Here is a 21,639-nt window from a genome sequence, read left to right as displayed (position 1 = left end):
TGTTCTCTGATAAAGAGATTAATAATGACCTAACAATCTAAAAAACGCGCCAGACACTACATCCGGTGCTGTCTTAAAATCATAAATGAATCAGACGTTTGAACGAATCGATTTAATAAATGATTCAGTGACATGCTGCCACCTACTGGCGGTTTCAGTTTCATTTTATAAATTGAGTCATTTAAATTGTTTAATATTTCTATATTCAAAACTTCATATTTTAAACATTAATCTCATAACATCGTTATTATGCATGAAGTCTGTAAATATTCCTTAATGCAACAAAAAAAGTTAAGTGCATGGCAAAGATGAAATGTTGATGCTAAGTTAAAATCTAAATGTTTTGGCTTTAAAATATGGAATACATTTAATAAAGTTTGAAAAAGGGGATTATAAAGGTTAAAAAACTAATCTTTAAGGAGTCAAATATCGCCCTATAATGTATATATATATATATATATATATAGTACAGACCAAAGGTTTGGACACACCTTCTCATTCAAAGAGTTTTCTTTATTTTCATGACTATGAAAATTGTAGATTCACACTGAAGGCATCAAAACTATGAATTAACACATGTGGAATTATATATGGAATTATATACATAACAAAAAAGTGTGAAACAACTGAAAATATGTCATATTCTAGGTTCTTCAAAGTAGCCCCCTTTTGCTTTGATTACTGCTTTGCACACTCTTGGCATTCTCTTGATGAGCTTCAAGAGGTAGTCACCTGAAATGGTCTTCCACAGTCTTGAAGGAGTTCCCAGAGAGATGCTTAGCACTTGTTGGTGCTTTTTCCTTCTGTCTGTGGTCCAGCTCACCCCTAAACCATCTCGATTGGGTTCAGGTCCGGTGACTGTGGAGGCCAGGTCATCTGGAGCAGCACCCCATCACTCTCCTTCTTGCTCAAATAGCCCTTGATGCCTTCAGTCTGACTCTACAGTTTACATAGTCATGAAAATAAAGAAAACTCTTTGAATATATATATATATATATATATATATATATATATATAAAAAGAAATGTAAGCATAGACGCCTTAAGACCTTAATGTTACCTTTTAAAAACTAATTGCAAACGTTTACGCAAAGTGTATTAAATATAATCTACAAATCATGCAATACTGTACAACTAATTAAGAAAGGTTTTGAGAGATAGGCTAATCAGTCCAATGAGAGACAAGTACTAATCATTCTAATTGTTTATTAAATAATTCTTTCTTTTCACTAATTAATGTTTATGTTTTTATTAAACACATTAATAATGCTTATATTTTAGCATGTGCAATTTCACAAAGTATTTATAATGTGGCCAAAATTGCTTAATATTCAAGAAGGACATATAGAAATATGAAATAAATGTAATGTTATTATAGATTACAAAGAGATTAATAATGAAATACATCCAAAAGGTCATTATATATATATATATATATATATATATATATATATATATATATATATATATATATATATATATTTCAACACAGATTATAGATATATTTTGGAATATATTACAAGAAATTTATTATTTAACTGTTGTAATAATTTCCAAATTTACACTCATTTGTGTCATGTAATAACAATATTCATTATATGTATATATGTATATATATATATATATATATATATATATATGTGTGTGTGTGTGTGTGTGTATTTATTTTTCTATTCTGGTGGGGACTTAAACCTGAATACACACAGACTCATGGGGACTCGTGTCACGGAGGGGACCTAAATTGACCTAAAAATGCAGAAAGTTTCCTGTGAGGGTTAGGTTTAGGGGTAGGGTTGGTGTAGGGCGATAGAAAATACGGTCTGTACAGTATAAAAACCATTACACCTATGGAGAGTCCCCACAAGGATAGCTGACCAGACGTGTGTGTGTGTGTGTAAGTGCTTTATTGTAAAAATTCAGGTATCTACTTTTGAGTATGATTTCAGTTTATCATATGTTATTATGTTTTAAAAAGGAAGAAAAAGTACCCTCAAAAGATATTTTATCATATAGCCAAATTGTGTTAAATGAGAAAAGCAAAGAATGAGAAAACAGAATCAAAATGTAGCTTTAAAAATGTATATTTAATTTAGGTTTACACATGCTATGCTTTGTTTCAGAAGTTGCATCTAAATCATATTTACAGACTAAAACAGTTTGGTTATCAGCATTCTTCAAAATATCTTCCTATGTTCCTCAAACGCAATAAAGACATAAGGTTTGAAACAACATTGGGTTGAGTAAATGTAAATAAACAGAATTTCTATTTTTGTAAAACTATGGCCAACTATTTATTAAATTGAAATGATATCCTACTCAAAATATAATATAATAATAAAATAATAATATTACTTCCTTATTAATTTAACTGTTGAATAAAATCATTTCCACATTTTCACTCATTCGTGCCTGGGGTGATAACTTCATGAGACAAAAGCTTATTCAGGGGCATTTATCCCCTATATGTACAATTGTAAGGGCTCTTCTTGCCATCTTCGCGCTCTTGCAAACTGGATGCTCTGACTTGCCGTAGAGTCCTCGTAGCCATGAGAGGTGTGTCCATGTAGATGAGCGAATAAATTTGCATCTTAAGTGGTGTGTCGCGTTAACTTAACGTCGGTCGGCGTGTGGCGTTATTTTAACGCCTGGTGGCGTCTGGCGTTAACTTATCACGTAACGGCGCTTATTTAACGCCTGGCGGCGTTATGAAAACGGCGTTTTAAAATGAATACGGCGTTGAAAAGCACGCGTATTCTGACCCATTTGGCTTTCCATAGACTCGTTCCTTAATCACGTGACAGCCCCATTCGCGAAACCAATGCGGTCTCGAGCCGGAAAGAGAATTGATTAGTTCATCTCATGAGTCTTTCGGGTCTCGGGTTGAGTTTGAATCGTTCCTTAATCACGTGACAGCCCCATACGCAAAACTAACGCAGTCTCGAGCCGGAAAGAGAATTGATTAGTTCATCTCATGAGTCTTTCGGGTCGAGTTTGACTCGTTCCTTAATCACGTGACAGCCCCATGCGCTATTTCTGACATTTCTGTCACCGTGTTTTTGTTACTGTTTGTTGAGGATCTGTGGTTTGTTATTATTTTATAAATAAATAAAACCCTGTTATAAATAAAATTTTGATTAATTTGTCTTCTTGACTGTCTATCGGTAAATAAACACTAGGCTATATAATAATATAATAATCCAAGCTTACAATAAAAAGTATTTATAGACTAGTTTGTTCATTTTTACTCCAATTTTGAGTTTGCTGGTATAATAATTGCTTTTCCTAGGCAGACTTGACATATTGGTGTAATATATGTATAAGAAGATTGCTCAAAAAAGGACATAATGACATACATTAAAAGCAAATAACATTTTGAATTTGAATTATTAATGTTAAAGACAAATGTTAAAGACATTAAGGTTATGATAACTTCAGCTTTAACAGTTTTAACCCAGCTCAGAGTGAGGAGTTTCAGATCCTGGTGCGCTGCCAGTGCAGGGCCATGTTTTGGGAAGACTTTGACGAGAGGGTAGCAAGCTTGAGGCCTTCTGCTACCTCTTCTAAGACCTCAGATGCTATGATGGAGATGCCTACCTTGCAGAGCCACTCTTACCCCACACATCAGACCCTCTGGCCTGGTGGAGGAGATGTTCACCAGTATACACAAGCCTTTCTGAAGTCACAAAGACAAGACTTTGCATTGTGGCCACATCCGTGCCATCTGAATTTTTTTTTTTTCTAAAACTGGGCAGATTATCTCAGACAGAAGAACTCACAGACTCAGCCCATCCAAGGTCAGGGAGCTTGTTGTTTTTTTAATAATGTAAACATGCCTTAAAGCAAGTCCTAAAAATATAGCCACAGTGTGTTATTTATTTTAAAGCTTATTTATTTTTATTTATTTAGAAAAAGACTAGCTTGTTGTGCAATATTTTTGTTGTTGTGATTTTAAAAGGTAATTTGTTATTGTTATAAGGCTCCATAGCTTTAGTATCTCTTAATTTTCATTTATTTTTTATTCAAATGGTTTAAAATTATTTTGGGAATAGCTTGTTGTGCAATATTTAGTTTTTCTTTTTTTTATATTGTACTTTTAAAGTTCATTTGTTAAGGTTATTAGACCCTGTGGCTTTATTATCTTTTAATTTTAATTTCATTTTTAATTATTTACATTTTTATTATTTTAATTTATTTTGGAATAGTTGTCCTCTTTGTTACAAAGCTTTTCTGTAATAAACAATAAACAACTATTCAAAAGTATGTACAGTGTTTTTAATGTTTATAAAGTGTCATATGTCACAAAAGTATGGTTTACACAGACAATCTGATTTAATAACTGCACAACTAAACCAAAACAAACAAACAGACAGAAAAAAAGATCAACATTTTAAACATAACCAACTCTTTATTTCCACATTCAGTGTTATGGAAAAGTACCACCATGACAGAAATTAAAAACAACAATTTGAAACCAGAAATGCATCATGTTACTGTAAGAGTAAATAATACTAATAATAAATAAGTACTACGCACCCATTTTGTAAGGAAAGTTGTAAATGAACTAATTACTCCAGCCAATGTTGTCACACAGTACAAAAGAACGAAAAACCCGAAGAACCGAAAGATGAACTATTCAATTATCTGCATTCAATTATCAGTGTCTATGGTTTTAGCGTATGGGTCTGTCACGTGATTAAGGAACGACTCGACCTGAAGACTCATGAGATGAACTAATCAATTCTCTTTCCGGCTCATATTGCATTGGGTTTAACGTATTGGGCTGTCACGTGATTGAGGAACGAGTCAAAAACCCGATAGACTCGAACTATGAACTAATCAATTCTCTTTCCGGCTCATGCTGCATTGGGTTTAATGTATTGGGCTGTCACGTGATTGAGGAACGATTCAAAAGCCCGATAGACTCGAACTATGAACTAATCAATTCTCTTTCCGGCTCATGCTGCATTGGGTTTAACGTATTGGGCTGTCACGTGATTGAGGAACGAGTCAAAAACCCGATAGACTCGAACTATGAACTAATCAATTCTCTTTCCGGCTCATGCTGCATTGACTGACAGGTGAATTACTACTACTAGAACAGAACCCATAGAGTAATGCGCATGCGCGACTGAACGAATCACTCCACGAGACGACTCGTTCTTCCCGAGTCACATTAAAGATTCGTTCAAAATGAACGAATCGTTCAAGAACGACACATCACTAAAGCACATTTGTATTTGAGCAACTGATGCGTTTTACCCAAGGTGAAATATAGCCTAACTAATGCAAAACGACAGAGAAACATTACAGCTAAACCCTCACACATAAGATGAAAGTGTTCTCATTGCTAAAATTGCAAGTGTGCAATAAGACATGTCCTATGACTGTGTCTGGAGTTAATTTGTTACTGTGAGCCCTGGATAAATCTGTCAACAGTGCCACAGCATGTTTAAAATGCCTCAAAGTTATTTGCACTGCTGTAATAATGTATGATTTTTTTTCAAATTATATATCCGTTTGCTGTTCTTTCGATTAAGTAAAATATGTACTTAATAAATGTAAAGAATTGGTGTTGTAATATTTAAATGTCAAGGTACCTTGATAAATGAAACTGAAATGTTTCCAAATTACTTTAGTAACTTACTCAGTAGCCTATTCTTAGCTTTCGACATTTGATTTTACCATTAGAGTAACCTTAAAGTTTTGTAAAGCTACCTGTTTAATTACTATTTTCTCAATATACTGGCTATGTTGGCTATCTGAAGAACACAGATGATCATTGAACTTGATCATCCTGTTACAAATGTACTTTTTCCTTCATTTGTGAAGCACAAATTATTACACCAACAATATAGTTGTTTAGCTACCGGTATTTTAGTTAACTTATAACAGAAATAGAATATACAAATATAAACTAATTATGTATTGGGCAGCTTTACGCTCAGAAACAATTGACTATAATCAGGAAACAGATTAAACGCAAAACTTTGTAACCTTTTCCATGTTAACTGAAAATATGTACAATACTTAAAAATAAATAAATTTTCTGTATTGTTTTGGCAACATGCCACATTTTGTCAGATAACCACATTGCAAAACATTTCAAACATTTTGGCTCTGCAGTGCAAGCATGACCATGCACATTCAAGGCACGTAGTATGTAGGCAACAAGTGACTGATATGCTTTAAAAACACTTGTCAAGAAGATCACAGAAATTGATTGAGAGGAGGCTTTGTCTCCTAGAAGTAACTGAAGTGGCTATATCAGCTCAGAGTTTACCTTCTGCTTAAAAGGGGTCTTTTGGTTACAGTCTCAGTTAATAGTTATAAAATATATTGGGAAAATGTGATATAAAGACTTAAGTCTTAAGGTTCAATATTTTGCTTGGTGCAAATCAAAGTAGCTGTGAGAGATCCGCACCCACTGTAGAGTAAACACCAGAGTATCTCAACATGATTCATCATGTCTGGCAACAAGAACAAAACCATGCAGTTTTTTTTAAGCATTTGGACACTTTTTTTTTTTTTTTGGTAAAAATAAAAAATCTGGGTTTCAGTGAGGCACTTATAAGGACGTGAAAGGGGTTGTAAATATTAGATTATATAAATAAATATAATAAAATATATCAATATATATCCATAACAATGTTAACATGATTTTCATGTAAGGGCAATTCTTAGACTATGGGCACTTTCATGTCCTTTGATCATATTTTATAAAAAACATTTAATTTTTAAAAATTCACACTTTCATAGTTAAATTAACAATGAAAGTACTTAAGGAACTTTTTACCAGTAGTCTATAATTATTTTTTCACCTTTTTAAACATCATTATACATGCAAATATTGCTGTTTTGTGCTTGTCCCACGCCCAGACTTCTGATCTTCAATAATGAAAAAGAAGTGTAAAAAATTATTCATCCATTTTTTTCAAATATGATTGAATAAAGTATCAGTAAAGGAATCAAAACATAATTGAGGATTTTAAGGTCAGACAACTATTAATGTGATTTTATATACAAAATGTAGTTGTCCCACAGTATTGCCGTCATTTCCACCACAACACTCTAATGTCCTTTTAAAAAGTTATTTTTTAAAGATTGTTTGGGTAGTTTCTATGGCTATTAACAATGACATCACAGCACATGTCTGACATGGAGTAGATTTTAAATTTCTTCAGCAACTTGGAGAAGAAAACTCAAGGTAAATATTGCTTGAAATGAAAATATTTTTATTGTGTGTCATTTCCAAACATGGTGTAACATCAAATGAGTCTGTCAATAAATGGATTTTTTAAACACAAATAGATTTATTTTGCATGCATGGAATGCTTGCTACCAATTCATAGCTAATCTGTAATACTAGCTTGGATTTTTTTACAAAATACTGTAGAATTGTCATTTCCATCACCGTCATTTCCACCACATTACCTTCTTGGGTGGAAATGACAAAGGTGAGGTGGAAATGACATTTATGCTTACAAGGTGCAATTCATAGAATGAGTGGCTACATTTTTTTATTGAAATGTACAACGCCTATGTTTTTATTCAAATATATATTTGTTGAAATTTCATTTTATCTATTTTTAAGATACAATTGCCGGTATTGGGATCAATCGCTTTTATTGGCCACTGAGAGATGATGTACCAGTGATAAAACGGTAAATATTTATTTTTCTGTCAAGTCATATAATTTTACAACTTTACACCAAAAACCCTACAAATGCTTAACAATTATGATTTTGTGCTTACATAAGATAATTATTAGTGTGTGTGTTTTATATAAAATAAAATGTAGTGTGTGGTTTCTAAAAAAAAAAAAAATACCAGTACTAAAGTTTATCTATCTAAAGGCTTTATCTTTACAAACAAACAAACAAACAACAACAAAAAAGCCACACCTTTAGTGTTTCCCAGTTCTACCAGAAAGACTCAGGAGGTGAAGATAACTCAAAAGTATTTATTTACAAAACCAATACAAAAGAACATAATTATTTTGGCGTAGGTTCCATCCGTAGCTTGAATCAGATTTTGTAAACATACAGCATTATTTTTTTTATTTTTTTTACGAAATGCATACATATTTACAAACGAATGACTGTATGAGCTATCTTATGACAGGCCACATTATGCCATTTAACACAAAGATAGCGTAGTTCATGTAATGAAAAAAGCCATTACAGGCCAATTTTGCTAAGGACAATAATAGACAATTACGTAAAAATAGTCACACTTACCTGATGGCCACAATAGGCCAAATTGAGCAAAGGCCACTGCATTGTGTAAGAGAGGCTATTAGTTTAGGGTAAATGATAGAATTGGGTGCTAGAATTAGGATTCTAGCAGAGACTTAAGAAAGAGCATATACACAGATAAATAAACATTCTTTAAGCTGGACTCCAGCACACGCTTGATATGATATAATATGTGAAGGCCACGATAGGCTGAACTTCATGTGATGGACAAACGTACCTGATGACAACTATAGCAGAGTTATGCAAAGTGCCACAACAGTCTGTGTAGGTTAGTAAAAATATCAAATGTAGTAGTTAAAGTAATACTCCATCCCAAAATTAACATTTTCTCATTATTCACTTACCCCCATGTTGTTCCAAACCCATAAAAGGTCATTTGTTTGCACCATTTTGTCAAATCTGAGCTGTATGCAGGCAGCGTACGCTCTTCTGTATCAGCCGTGCCACGAGGATCATTTTTATTTGACCTGTATTTACGCTTGGTTTGAAAGAAAACAGCGCATGGGCACGATGCTGCTGACACAGAAGAGCGTACGCCATCTGCTTACTGCACAGAATTACCAAGATGCTGCTACACTGATTTGTAGAGACACAGAGAAGAGGAATTGTTGAATAAAGTCCTTATTTTTGCTTTCTTTGTGTAAAAAAAAAAAAAAAATCTTGTCACTTCATAACATTACGGTTGAATCACTGATGGCAGATGGACTATTCTGACGATGCTTTACATACTTTCCTAGACCTTGACAGTGTTATTTATTTGGCAGTCGATGGGACAGTTTCAAGCCTACCGGTTTTCATCCAAAATATCTTAAACTGTGTTCCGAAGATGAAAGAGGCTTTTACGGATTTGGAACAACATGGGGGTAAGATATTAATGACAAGATTTTCATTTAGGGGTGGAGTAACCCTTTAAGTTTTACGCAGAAAGCATAAAAATACACTTAACACATAAATATCGGAACTGTAAAACAGAACTATTCTCTGGCTTAACTCCCACAAAAGCTTGATAGACTCCATTTAACCATGGAAACCCGATTGCAAAAAGATTTCAGCCTTGTTCCATGTGTACCTTTTATACTTTGAGCACCTGCCCCTCCAGAGGTCTCTGCACGGCCCTGTAGCACACTGTAAGGTATTTGTTGTCTTAGTATGCTTTTATGAGGGTAGTATTACAACTTAAGTCTCTACTGTTGCATAGACCATTTCTGTAAAGAGGTCCTTGCTGTCGGTTTCTGCATGAGCATCCTCTGAATAAGAGCAAGAATGTAAATGTTTAGAATGTAAATGTTTTCTTGCTATGCTCAAACACTAAATTTTTCCTAATGCATAATATATTGACTAAGAATTTCACCAGTTTTGTCTAACCTGTTATTCTTTTAATATTCTCAGGACATATTAGATTCAAGGTAATTAGCTCTAGCTTAGCTATGCGGTTTTAGTTTGTTCTGATAAATAACTAGCTGCTCTATTTCTGTGTGGTGAGCATTAAAGTATTCTATATTGGAACTTGTACTAGTCAGGGCTTTCTAGAAGGCGTTTCTCAATGTCAAGGATACTTCCTTTGTAGGACTCATCCTTCCAAGTCACTACGGGTGATCATACCAATAACTTTTAATCTTTACAAGAATATCAGAATCATGCAATGAGCAAGTCTGCGTTCATTATACACTTAATAATATCACATCAGTTTGTGCTTTTAGAATCGCCGAATCTGCTGCGGTCGTTTCATCCTATCTGCAGCAGAGACCTGAACCAGGAAGTTGGTCACCAGATCACACGGTAACCAGTTAAACCGTAACACCGGAGAGTGCCAGGATGTTTTCCTCTGAGGTGGTCATGCATCGCAGTTGTTCTGTCGTTGTACACCATATGGGTTTTGCAAAGGGAAAAAAGGGCCATTTTATTTGGCCTCTGTTTAAAGTATTCCCATACTTTTGATAACAGTGGTCTCTGATTTTGTGATAGAATGCAACTTTCTCCATTCCCAGTATGCCATTACGCGAGATGTAAACAGTGTGACGCGTTGATGCATTTCACGCACGTCGATGTATTTTTGTAGTCAAAAATCTCAAGTATGTTTTCATCAATTTGAGCTTGGAAAAGCTCCTCTCTGCTGTGGCAACTGTCACAGGCAGAGTGCAGGCTATCCTGAGAGCTACCAAAGATTTGGGTAAAACTCACAAATCTCATTTTGTGAGAGGTATGTGAGAAACTCAAGGGTGGTCATCATAGTTTGGGGAAGTTCAGGAAGAATCTCAGTCTCTACAGCCAGTGTGCTACCATCAATATCAGCCTCCTCTCCACAAGAGAGTTTTTCCCCAAGAAGCTCACATTGTTCACTCCGGACCTTTTGATTTAGCTCCCTTAAATTGAGCAGCACTCCAAAGTTTTCTTTAACCTCACTTAGAGACTTAAAACTATCCTCCAATGGCTACATGCTACAGTCCACTACAGCATTAAAAAAGGACACTTCTAGCCTTTTCATAGCATCCACTATCAGCTCATCTGCAGCCTCATAGGCAAAGTGCCTTTTTGTAGAACGCAATCGCATTTCTTTCAGCACTGCTTCATCTGCTCACAAATTTCTTTTGCAGATGTTTGTGCATCACAGAAGCCTGTTTTTTGTTAACTGATGAGTTCACCTTTGTTCTTTGGTACAAGGTTAACAGATACATCAATCTGCATGTTGGTTGACTGTAGAAGTGGCAGCCCTTTCAGTGTCTTGGAGAAGAGAGATTGATAAGCAGTTAGCAGTGAATTTAGAGGTAAGTTTGACACCAAGTAGAAAAAGTCCATAAGCAGACAGTTAACCCTGCACAACCACATTGTTACGTTATTTACATCCGCAATACTTTGTTGTCTCATCAAATGTTTCTATGATCGTCAGGTCAGATAAGGGTCTAACCAGGGCTGGGAAGGTTACTTTTCAAATGTATTTCACTACAGATTACAAAATACAAGCTTTAAAAAGTAATCAGTAACGTATTTCATTAGATTACTCAGGTTTAGTAACTTAATCTAAATACTTAGTCACAAAACAAAGGAACATATTAACTCGATGTCTTTTTTTCGCTTTCCGACAACATACGATTTGTGTTTTCTTTGCATTTTATTTTTAAGAACATCAATTTTGCACAGAATTTCTATGATCAACAAAAAAATGTTTATGTCATTCAAATTTTCCAATTAATATAAACTCAATTTGAATACAATAAATGGGATTCTGTGCTGTTTCATGCTGCATGCTAAATACATGTTATTTCTGTTATGTCTATCTCTGACAGTAGGTGCCACTAATGGAACACATGGTATTTAAAGGCTGCTACCCCTTTAAGACCGAGTGCACGGATCCAATATAATAAAGCCTGTGCATTATTATATTGGATCCATGCAATCGCTCTTAAAGGTTTAGTGCAGACTGTGTTTACAAGAATACTTGCAGAGACAATTATTTTGAGATGATTTTGTGTGTAAGTGTTCATTCAGAAGCAAGTACACGTGTAAAAGGAATTGATTCTGTGTAAGCGCATTGTCTGAAATGCTGCTCTCAGCTGTGCTTTGAATGAGTGGGTGAATCTCCTAATGCTTGAGAATGGTTTTTAACGTCTTGTTTCTTGCCGATTCAAGCAATCATCTATGATTCGTTTCACCCATTCAAGCGAGTGAACAACGCAAATCAAGTTAGGAATTTTATATCACTATTCACGATTCCTGTCGGGCAGAGTGAGCCCGACTGGAAAACACATGATCAGAGAGTCCTAACGCTGCCTGTGGGATAAACTGATATGCATTTTTTATGGTGGTGTAAAAGTGATCTGATATATTACTGCTTCATCTGTATCCCGATCTGCTCTAAACATCTGATAACCCGGCAGCTTTAACGCTCTGTCCAGAATGGCATTGTTCAGCTAAGTTTTCCATGAAACACAGAGCTGCGGAAGAAGTTTGTCCATATTGTTGGGAGAGGAGAGATTTGCCAGATCAATGCTAGGAAGAGGTGTTCAAAATCCGTGCTGCCTGAGCTTGATGAGCATGCTGGCTCACTTCTCCCATCTGCGCGCCCTGAAGCATATGAACAGTGCTGCTGTTCCCCCAACTCGGCGCCATTTTGGATCTTAACAACCAACATGAATTGGTTGTAATGTGGGTGGGAAAAAAATGATGGAAATTTCTATAAACAAGAATGTTTTAGAACAAAACAAACAATTCATGTTGGTTGTTAAGTCTAAAGTTAGTAAACCCAGTGCTTCGTTATTACAATGCAGGAGTCCCCAACTCTGTTCCTGGAGACCTACCTTCCCTGCAAAGTTAAGTTCCAACCCTAATCAAATACACCTCTCTGTTATTATCAAGTGCTCATTCAGATCCTAATTAGTTGATTCAGTTGTGTTCGATCAGGGTTGGAGGTGAACTCTGCAGGAAGGTAGATCTCCAGGAACAGGGTTGGGCAGCCCTGTTATAATGGCATCTCAAGCAGTTTTCTAAAATAAACATGTTTGTAGTTGCTGGATAATTAAAATCATAATAACAGTTCTGATGTTCTCTTCTGCAGGTTTTAAAGCTCATCAAACAGCATGTGGAGAAAAGATGATGACCTACAATGTGAAAAAAATTGATTCAGACTGCCTTAAATCACAGATAAACATACAAGTTCATCATGCTGTCTCTAGAACTGAAGTGAGTTACAGTCTGACATTTATTTGTTTTGTCATCATCATTTAGTATGTCTGATAATAATCTACTGTGTAATCAAATAATCTGTCAGACAGAGACATCACATCTGCAGATCATTACAGAGGAGCTCAATTCATTCCTCAGCTCCTCTATCAGCGTTCAAGAAATACAGGTTTTCACCAGCTGTAAACATTATCACGGAGAAAATGTAAATGAGATGGAGGCTTAAATATCTTCCTGTTGAAACACAATGATATAAAATAGTCCGTCAGGAGAAGAGTTGTGAAAAGTCCATTAGGATCAGCTGTACAAAAAAAAAAAAAAAAAGAAAGAAAAAAAGGTAATTGTCACTTTTTATCTCACAATTCTTTCTGGTACTGATTAGGGTACAGTTTCACATCTAGGAACAATTATTCTTATTTAACGCTCAGAGGGAGATTGTGTACTCATTGTGTATACATGTTTTAAATAATCTGGGTGCATTTAATCCAGACGAGGTTAAGAACAAATTTAGCAGAAGCCACAATACATTTATATACAATTATTAGCAAATTTATGCATGATTAGAAAAAAAAAAAACACTTTATTTTTAGGTTTAAGGTGTGAGTAATATTAATGAACTACTTGTACTTACTATATGGCTAGGTTAGGATTAGGGTTTGGGTTAAGGTTACATATGTGTCATTATGCATAATTAATTGTTATTATAATAGTAAGTACATGTAATGTGTAACAAGGACACCTTAAAATAAAGTGTTACTAAAAAAATCACTTTGACTTTCTTATGTCATTTCACCTCCGGCTGTTTATGTGTCTATAAAGACCAGCAGAAAACTTTCATTTGGACTTCAGGAGCTTGACAGATTGATACACAGAGAGAAACATTTTAAAAGTTGTTTTTAATTATTCATTCACTTAAAATGCTAAATTTATCATGACAGTGACAGAGTAAAACTTGACTGAATATTGCTGTGAACTATAAAGATACCATACAACTGTTTTCAGGAAAAATATGCTGTAAATGTATTATTGATGGTCTTATGGTGAAAATGTATCTTACTGGTAAAGCTAATGATGGAAAGACACTAAAACATTTTATGGAAAGACTTTGGTTTGATTTTTGTTTTTTCATTACTAAATATTTCAGTCTAAAAAAATATGAAAAACTGTCAGACAAAAGGGGAGTTGCATAAATAAATAAAAATTTTACTCAAGCATGTATTTCTGTAAGTTTATTTGATTCTGTTTTACTGTTATTAAATCAAATCAAAATCACTTATAGTCACTTAATGTGTACAAAAGCTGCATCATTTTGAGTGGAGTGCTAAGAGCTTTGGTTTCAGTTTTTTTGGTCTCCTTGCAAATACTTACAGGTGCTATGAAGTATATTATGAAAACGTACTTTAACATATTTTTAAACAAAATTAATATTTTAATTTAATATTAAAATGTAATATTAAATTAACATTTATGAATTCTTAGTTTGGTGCTCAACCATCCAGTTTGAACGAGTCATTGCTAGTTAGGGCAAAACATTAAAATCTTTCAATGGAAAAAAAAAAACTGAGAGAAAAGATTAGAGGGAATATAAACACAAATTACTAAATAAATTAGTCTTTGCTTTCTCTTTCTACTTCTTCCTATTTAATTGTAGGCCACACAACAAAAATGGAACCTAAAGCAAATCTAAACTTGATTTTACTGGGGAAGAAACGTGCTGGGAAGAGTATGTCGGGAAACACAATACTGGGACGAGACGCTTTCATATCAAAGAGCAGACCTGGTTCTGTCACACCTGATAGCACTGTTGAGTCTGGGACTGTTGATGGGTTTCCAGTCAATGTTTATGACACAACAGGATTCTGTGACCCAGAGCTGAGCGAAGATGAGATTCAGGTCATTAATAATGTTTTTCAGAAATGTGAATCAGGTCACTGTGTGTTTCTGTTGGTCATCAAAGCTGATAGTTTCACTGAAGAAGAGAGAAAAACTGTGGAGAAGATTGAGAAGCTGCTGGGAGAAGAACGCCTCAATAAAACCTGGATCCTCTTCACCAGAGGAGACGAACTGGAGGATCAAAACATGACAATACAAGAAATCCTTGATAGATATACAGGGTTGAAGACACTTGTTAAGAAATATGATCAGAGATACCATGTGTTCAATAACAGCAAGAGAGGAGCAAGTGACCAGGCTCGCTTACTGCTGATAAACATTCTCCAGAGATCTTTGGGGTTAAACGGTGAGTGTTTTAAAAGATCATGTGGTTCTAATTAAAAGTCTTCGGTGATAAACTGTATCGCAGTTATGTCAATGTATATTACAAATCACTGCAAATTATTTATTAATTATTGATTCACAACTTTTTTTTCCCTCTCATCTCATTTTACCTACTGTTGTGTGTGTGTGTGTGTGTATTGTGGCGGGGTGAGGAACTACACGACAACCGTTTGACAGAGAAAGTCCCCGAAGGGTGGATTTATTGAAGGTAAGTGCTCTGGGTGAAGGCGGTGCTCTCCTGTGGCGCTTCAAGTCCCTCGTGCTCGCTGTGTCCTGAGTGGTGGATCCCGTGCTGTGCTCTCCTTGGTGGGGCTGACGGTCACACGCTGCTCTCTGTAACAGAGGAGGAAAGGGTTAGCGTCCTTGTTGGGAGACATTCCTCACCACTCTGTCTTCCTCCTCTGTTTAAGAAGGCTCCGCTTGATGAGCTGCAGGTGCGGCCGCTCAGCCCGTGATGAGCTCGTGCCGGTGATTCCCGTGTGTTGCCAGGGCGACGCTGACGAGCGCTCGGGACGCATGTCACACTCCCCCCCCTAAGCGTCGACCTGCGCCTGCGGTACAATGGGGAGATATGGGGAGGGTGGGGAGTGGAGCCTGACAGACCTGCGAAAGCTCCCCCTATCCTGGAGAGACCGTCCGCGTTGGCGTTGGCCGTCCCCGCCCGATGTTGTATGGTGAAGTGGAAGTCCCTGGAGCGCAAGGAACCAGCGGGTTACCCTGGGGTTGGTGTCCTTTGCGCGGGCCATCCACTGCAGTGGCGCATGATCTGTCAGCAGGGTAAACCGGCGTCCGAGGAGGTAATAGCGGAGCTCCAGGACTGCCCACTTGACGGCCAGTGCTTCCTTCTCCACGGCGGCATACCGTTGTTCGGTCGGGGTCAGCTTCCGGCTAATAAAGATCACCGGGTGTTCCTCGCCGTCCTGGACCTGGGAGAGAACGGCTCCCAACCCGGTGTCCGAGGCGTCGGTTTGCACCAGGAAGGGGCAGTTGAAGTCGGGGGCTCGCAGGACTGGCTCCGTGGTGAGGGCGGACTTCACCTGCTGGAACGCCTCTTCCGCTTCTGGACTCCAGGCTATCTTCTCCGGTTGCCCCTTCCTGGTCAGATCTGTCAGGGGAGAGGCTAAGGAGGAGAAGTTAGGGATAAAGCATCGGTAGTATCCTGCCAACCCCAAAAAGGCTCGTACCTGGGTCTTGGTAGAGGGCCGCGGTGCCGAGAGGATAGCTGTCACCTTCTTTTCCTGGGGGCGGATGAGGCCACGTCCCACGCAGAAGCCCAGGTACTTGGCTTCGGATAGAGCCAGGTGACATTTCCGGGGGTTGGCGGTGAGCCCCGCCCGGCGGAGGTCCAGCAGCACCCTCCGGAGCCGCTCTAAATGTTCCCCCCAGGTCTCTGAATGGATGACCACGTCGTCGATGTAGGCCGCGGCGTAGGCCATTTGGGGCCTCAGCAGGACATCCATGAGCCTCTGGAATGTGGCGGGGGCCCCGTGCAGGCCGAAGGGAAGGACCCGGTACTGCCAGTGGCCACTGGGGGTCGAGAAGGCTGTCTTAGGCTTGGCATCCTTAGACAGGGGGACTTGCCAATACCCTTTGGTGAGGTCGAGAGTCGAGATGAACCGGGCCCTTCCTAGTCGATCCAGGAGCTCATCGACGCGGGGCATGGGGTAGCCATCGAATTCAGAGACCTCATTTAGGCGGCGGAAGTCGTTGCAAAACCTTAGGGTGCCGTCGGGCTTCGGGACCATGACGATGGGGCTGGACCATGGACTCCGCGAGGGCTCAATTACCCCCAACTTCAACATCTCCTGCACCTCTGTCTCGATTGCGTGTCGCCGAGCCTCCGGGACACGATAGGGCCGCTGCCGGACGATGACTCCTGGTGGTGTTCGGACTTCGTGCTGGATGACGGTCGTCCGCCCTGGCAGAGGGGAGAACACATCCGAGAACTGACCGACCAGGTGCTGCAGTTCCGTCTTCTGGGCTGCGGAGAGATGGGGATCCATGTCCACAACCACGGGAGAGGTGGCGGCGAGGGCCGAGAGCTGGGGCCCGGTCCCCACCCAGCGCTTCAACAGGTTTATATGATAGAGCTGTTCTTCCCTTCGGCGACCGGGTTGGCGCACTTTGTAGGTGACAGGTCCCACCCGTTCGGTGACCGTATATGGGCCCTGCCAGCGGGCCAGGAACTTACAGGCTGAGGTGGGGACCAGTACCATGACGTGATCTCCCGGCTGGAACTCCCGGGGTTGGGCAGCCCGATTGAAGAGGCGCTGCTGGTCTTGCTGGGCCTTGGTCAGATGCTCCCGGACCAATGGCATGACCCTGTCGATCCGCTCTCTCATGGCCTTGACGTGCTCGACGGTGGTCCGACATACCACAGGCTGTTGTTCCCAGGCTTCCCGGGCGACATCTAGGAGCCCTCGGGGCTGGCGGCCGAAGAGGAGCTCAAAGGGCGTGAAGCCGGTGGACGCCTGGGGTACCTCCCGGACCCCGAACAGTACATACGGGATCATCTGGTCCCAGTCGCGTCGGTCCTCGGCCACGACACGCCGCAGCATCTGTTTGAGGGTCTGGTTAAAGCGTTCCACGAGCCCATCGGTTTGCGGATGGTATACGCTGGTCCGGATCTGTCGGACTTTGAGGAGTTTGCAGAGGTCAGCCATGATCCGGGACATGAAAGGGGTGCCCTGGTCGGTCAGGATCTCCGCTGGTAGGCCAACCCGACTACTCAGTAGGAAGAGCTCCTGTGCGATGTTTTTGGCGGTGGCCTTGCGAAGGGGAATGGCCTCTGGGTAGCGGGTGGCATAATCCACGATAACCAGGATATGTTCATGCCCCCGGGCGGACTTCGGCAGCGGCCCCACCAGGTCCATCCCGATGCGCTCGAAGGGCACCTCAATGATCGGCAGCGGGATCAGCGGGCTAGGGGGAGGAGTATGTGGCGAGGTCCGTTGGCACGTCGGGCACGCTTGGCAGTACCGCTTGACATCCGCCTCCAGTCCTGGCCAGTGGAAGCGGTCCCGGATCCGTTGCACCGTGTTTTGGGCGCCGAGGTGGCCAGCCATCGGGTGGGCGTGGGCGAGTTCCAAGACCGCCGGGACTTTGCTCCGCGGTACCACCAACAGCATCTTTTCCTCCCCCCTCCGCTGGCCGACATAATAGAGCAGGCCATTTTGGATGATGAAGTGGGGTGTGGGGTGGGGAGCTGGTTGTAGATCCTCCCCTTCCGCCACCCGCACTTGAGACCAGCAATGCTTGAGGCGCTCGTCCCCACGCTGCTCTTTGGCGAGCGTCCCCCCTCCCGCTATCTGCTGGAAGACATCGAAGAACAGGTTAGAGTTTTGGGAGAGGGACTCACCTCCTCGAGGGCTGTCCGACGTCAGCAGCGCGGGGCCTCGTCGAGGGCGCCTTGCTGGACTCCGGCGTCGGCGGTTCCCGGCCCGGCTAGCAGGCTGTGTGCTGGAGGTGAGGAGCTGATCGAACCCCGGCCAATCCCGGCCGAGGAGAACGGGTACCGGAAGGTTCCTTAAGATTCCCACTTCGACGGGCCAGGAACCAGGGGTCGCGGTGATGGTCACTCGCCGGGCCGGCACATGCCTGGTTTCCCCGTGCACGCACGTTATCGCCAGCCGGGCTCTGGAACCTGTTCGGGGTGGAAGGACAGTCGGTTGTATCAGGCTTACCCCGCTGCCCGAGTCGAGGACGGCGACGAATGGCCGGCCGTTGATGCGCACCTTGGCCCGTGGTGCCTTCGGCGCTGGACCGTGGACTGAACAGCCTGCTAGCCATGTCCGTCCTGGGGAACGCGGCGGCTCGGTGGGCATTGGCTCGTCCTGGGGGCCGGGAACCGCAGGCCTGCTCACGGGTCGCTGGGTGCCCTCCGGCGAGCGTCGCTCCTGGACCACCCTTCGGGGAAAAGGCGGCGCTCGCTCCCCTATCTCCCGGTGTTGGGCGGCCTCCGCCAGCTCAATGGCCTCCACGAGCCCGTCGAGATCGGTGGGGTTCCTCATGCCAGCCGCCTGCCTCAACGCGCGGGGGAGGGCGCGGAGGAACCGGTCGATCACCACACTCAGCTACCTGGTGTGCGGAGGGACCACCGGTCAACAGCCTATGTTGGGCCAACCGGGATAGTTCGGCTGCCTGGGTGCGAGCGGGCTGTCGAGCTCGATATTCCCAGTCATGGAACTGCTGCGCCGCACAGATTGGGGAAAGGCCTACCCGGCTCAGGATCTCCTTTTTCACCTCTCCATAGTGCTGGCTTCTCTCGGTCGTCATGGTGAAATACGCCCGCTGCGCTTCCCCGGTCAGCAGCGGCGCAAGGAGTCGGGCCCACTCGTCCTCTGGCCACGCCTCCCGGACTGCGGTGGCCTCAAACATCTGAATATACATCTCCACGTCATCATGCGCCGTCATTCGTGGCATCAGCTGGACGGCCTGGACACGGGGGTCAGGCAGCGGCGTGCGGTGGGTGGCGGCGCGGAGGGCGGCGAGCTCACGTTCGGCGTCTCCTTGACGTGAGGCCATATGTTCCATTATTTGCTGCTGGCGGATGCTCACCTCGGTGAGGTGTTTTAGCAGTTCTTCCATGCCGGGGGAGGAGCGGCCGCCTGTGGAAACAGAGCAGATGAAAATGAAAGGGGGAAAAAAAAGAAAAACCAAAAAAAACAAACGGGTGGCTTTAACGGTCTCCTCAGGGGTCGGTTGTCGGTGTCCACCTCACACTATTGCCCGCATTCTCCACCAGTGTGGCGGGGTGAGGAACTACACGACAACCGTTTGACAGAGAAAGTCCCCGAAGGGTGGATTTATTGAAGGTAAGTGCTCTGGGTGAAGGCGGTGCTCTCCTGTGGCGCTTCAAGTCCCTCGTGCTCGCTGTGTCCTGAGTGGTGGATCCCGTGCTGTGCTCTCCTTGGTGGGGCTGACGGTCACACGCTGCTCTCTGTAACAGAGGAGGAAAGGGTTAGCGTCCTTGTTGGGAGACATTCCTCACCACTCTGTCTTCCTCCTCTGTTTAAGAAGGCTCCGCTTGATGAGCTGCAGGTGCGGCCGCTCAGCCCGTGATGAGCTCGTGCCGGTGATTCCCGTGTGTTGCCAGGGCGACGCTGACGAGCGCTCGGGACGCATGTCACAGTATGTATATATAAATATTGTGGCGGGGTGGAAGGAATACGCAGGAGCAAACTCAAGTGTAAAGCCCCGGAGGGTGGATTTTATTATACAGTGAAGGGTTGCCGGGGTGATGGCGGTGATTCGGCGTGCACAGGTGCTCTCACTTGGGTCCAAGTGCAGGTGAGTCGGTGGAGTGGTCGTGGCAATGTCTTCCGGTCACAGGCTGCTTTCTGGTGGCAGAGAGAGAGAGAGAGAGAGAGTCAATGTACTAGCTCGTGGAGAGGCTTCCCACCCTTTTCCCGTGTGCGTGCTGCTTATATGAGGCCCGGCTGATGAGAGGCAGGTGCGGGTGATCAGCCCTTGATGAGCCTCGAGCCGGTGCTCCTTGTGAATTACCAGGGCAACGCTGATGTGGAATTAGGATGCTCGTCACAAGATGGCACTTCCGGGGCTTGGCAGTGAGCCCAGCCCTACGTAGCTCCATCAGCACCCTCTGCAGACCGTCCAGGGGGTCTTCCCAACACTCGGAGTGGATGACCACGTCATCCAGGTATGTCGCGGTGTAGGCCTGGTGAGGCCACAGTAAGATGTCCATTATACGTTGGAACGTGGCTGGGGCCCCATGTAGGCCGAATGGGAGGGTCCGGTATTGCCAGTGCCCACCAGGGGTACTGAAGGCGAACCTTGGGCTTGGTGGCTTCAGATAGGGGAACCTGGTGAGGTCCAGGGTGGAGATATAGCGGGCCCATCCCAGGCGATCAAGAAGTTCATCCACCCAAGGCATTGGGTAGCCGTCGAATGTCGAGACCTGCTTCAGGCGGCGGAAGTCATTGCAGAAGCGGAGGGTGCCGTCGGGCTTGGGGACCATGACGATAGGGCTGGACCAAGGGCTGTTCGATGGCTCAATTAGCCCTAACTTCAGCATTTGTTGAATTTCGTCTTCAATAGCCTGCCGACGAGCCTCTGGGACACGGTAGGGCCATTGCCGGACAATGACTCCGGCTGGGGTGGATCTCGTGTTGGATCACGTGGGTCCGCCCAGGGGCCGACTAGAAAACATCAACTATGACCGGGTCCCTGGTGGCGAGGGCCGCTAGCTGGTCTCTGGTCCCGACCCACCTTTTGAGTAAGTTGATGTGGTAGATTTGGTCTGGTTTCCGCCGCCCCGGCTGGCGGACTCGGTAGGTGATGAGCCCGATTTTTTCAGCAACGGTGTACGGCCCTATCAGCTGGCCAAGAACTTGCAGGCGGAGTTGGGGATGAGGACCATTACCCGGTCTCCAGCCTGGAACTCGCGGGGCTGAGCTGCCCAGTCATAGTGC

This window comes from Carassius auratus, unplaced genomic scaffold, assembly GCF_003368295.1.
Source record: "Carassius auratus strain Wakin unplaced genomic scaffold, ASM336829v1 scaf_tig00042172, whole genome shotgun sequence".
Classification (NCBI taxonomy): Eukaryota; Metazoa; Chordata; class Actinopteri; order Cypriniformes; family Cyprinidae; genus Carassius; species Carassius auratus.
Note: the sequence above shows the minus strand (reverse complement) of the source record.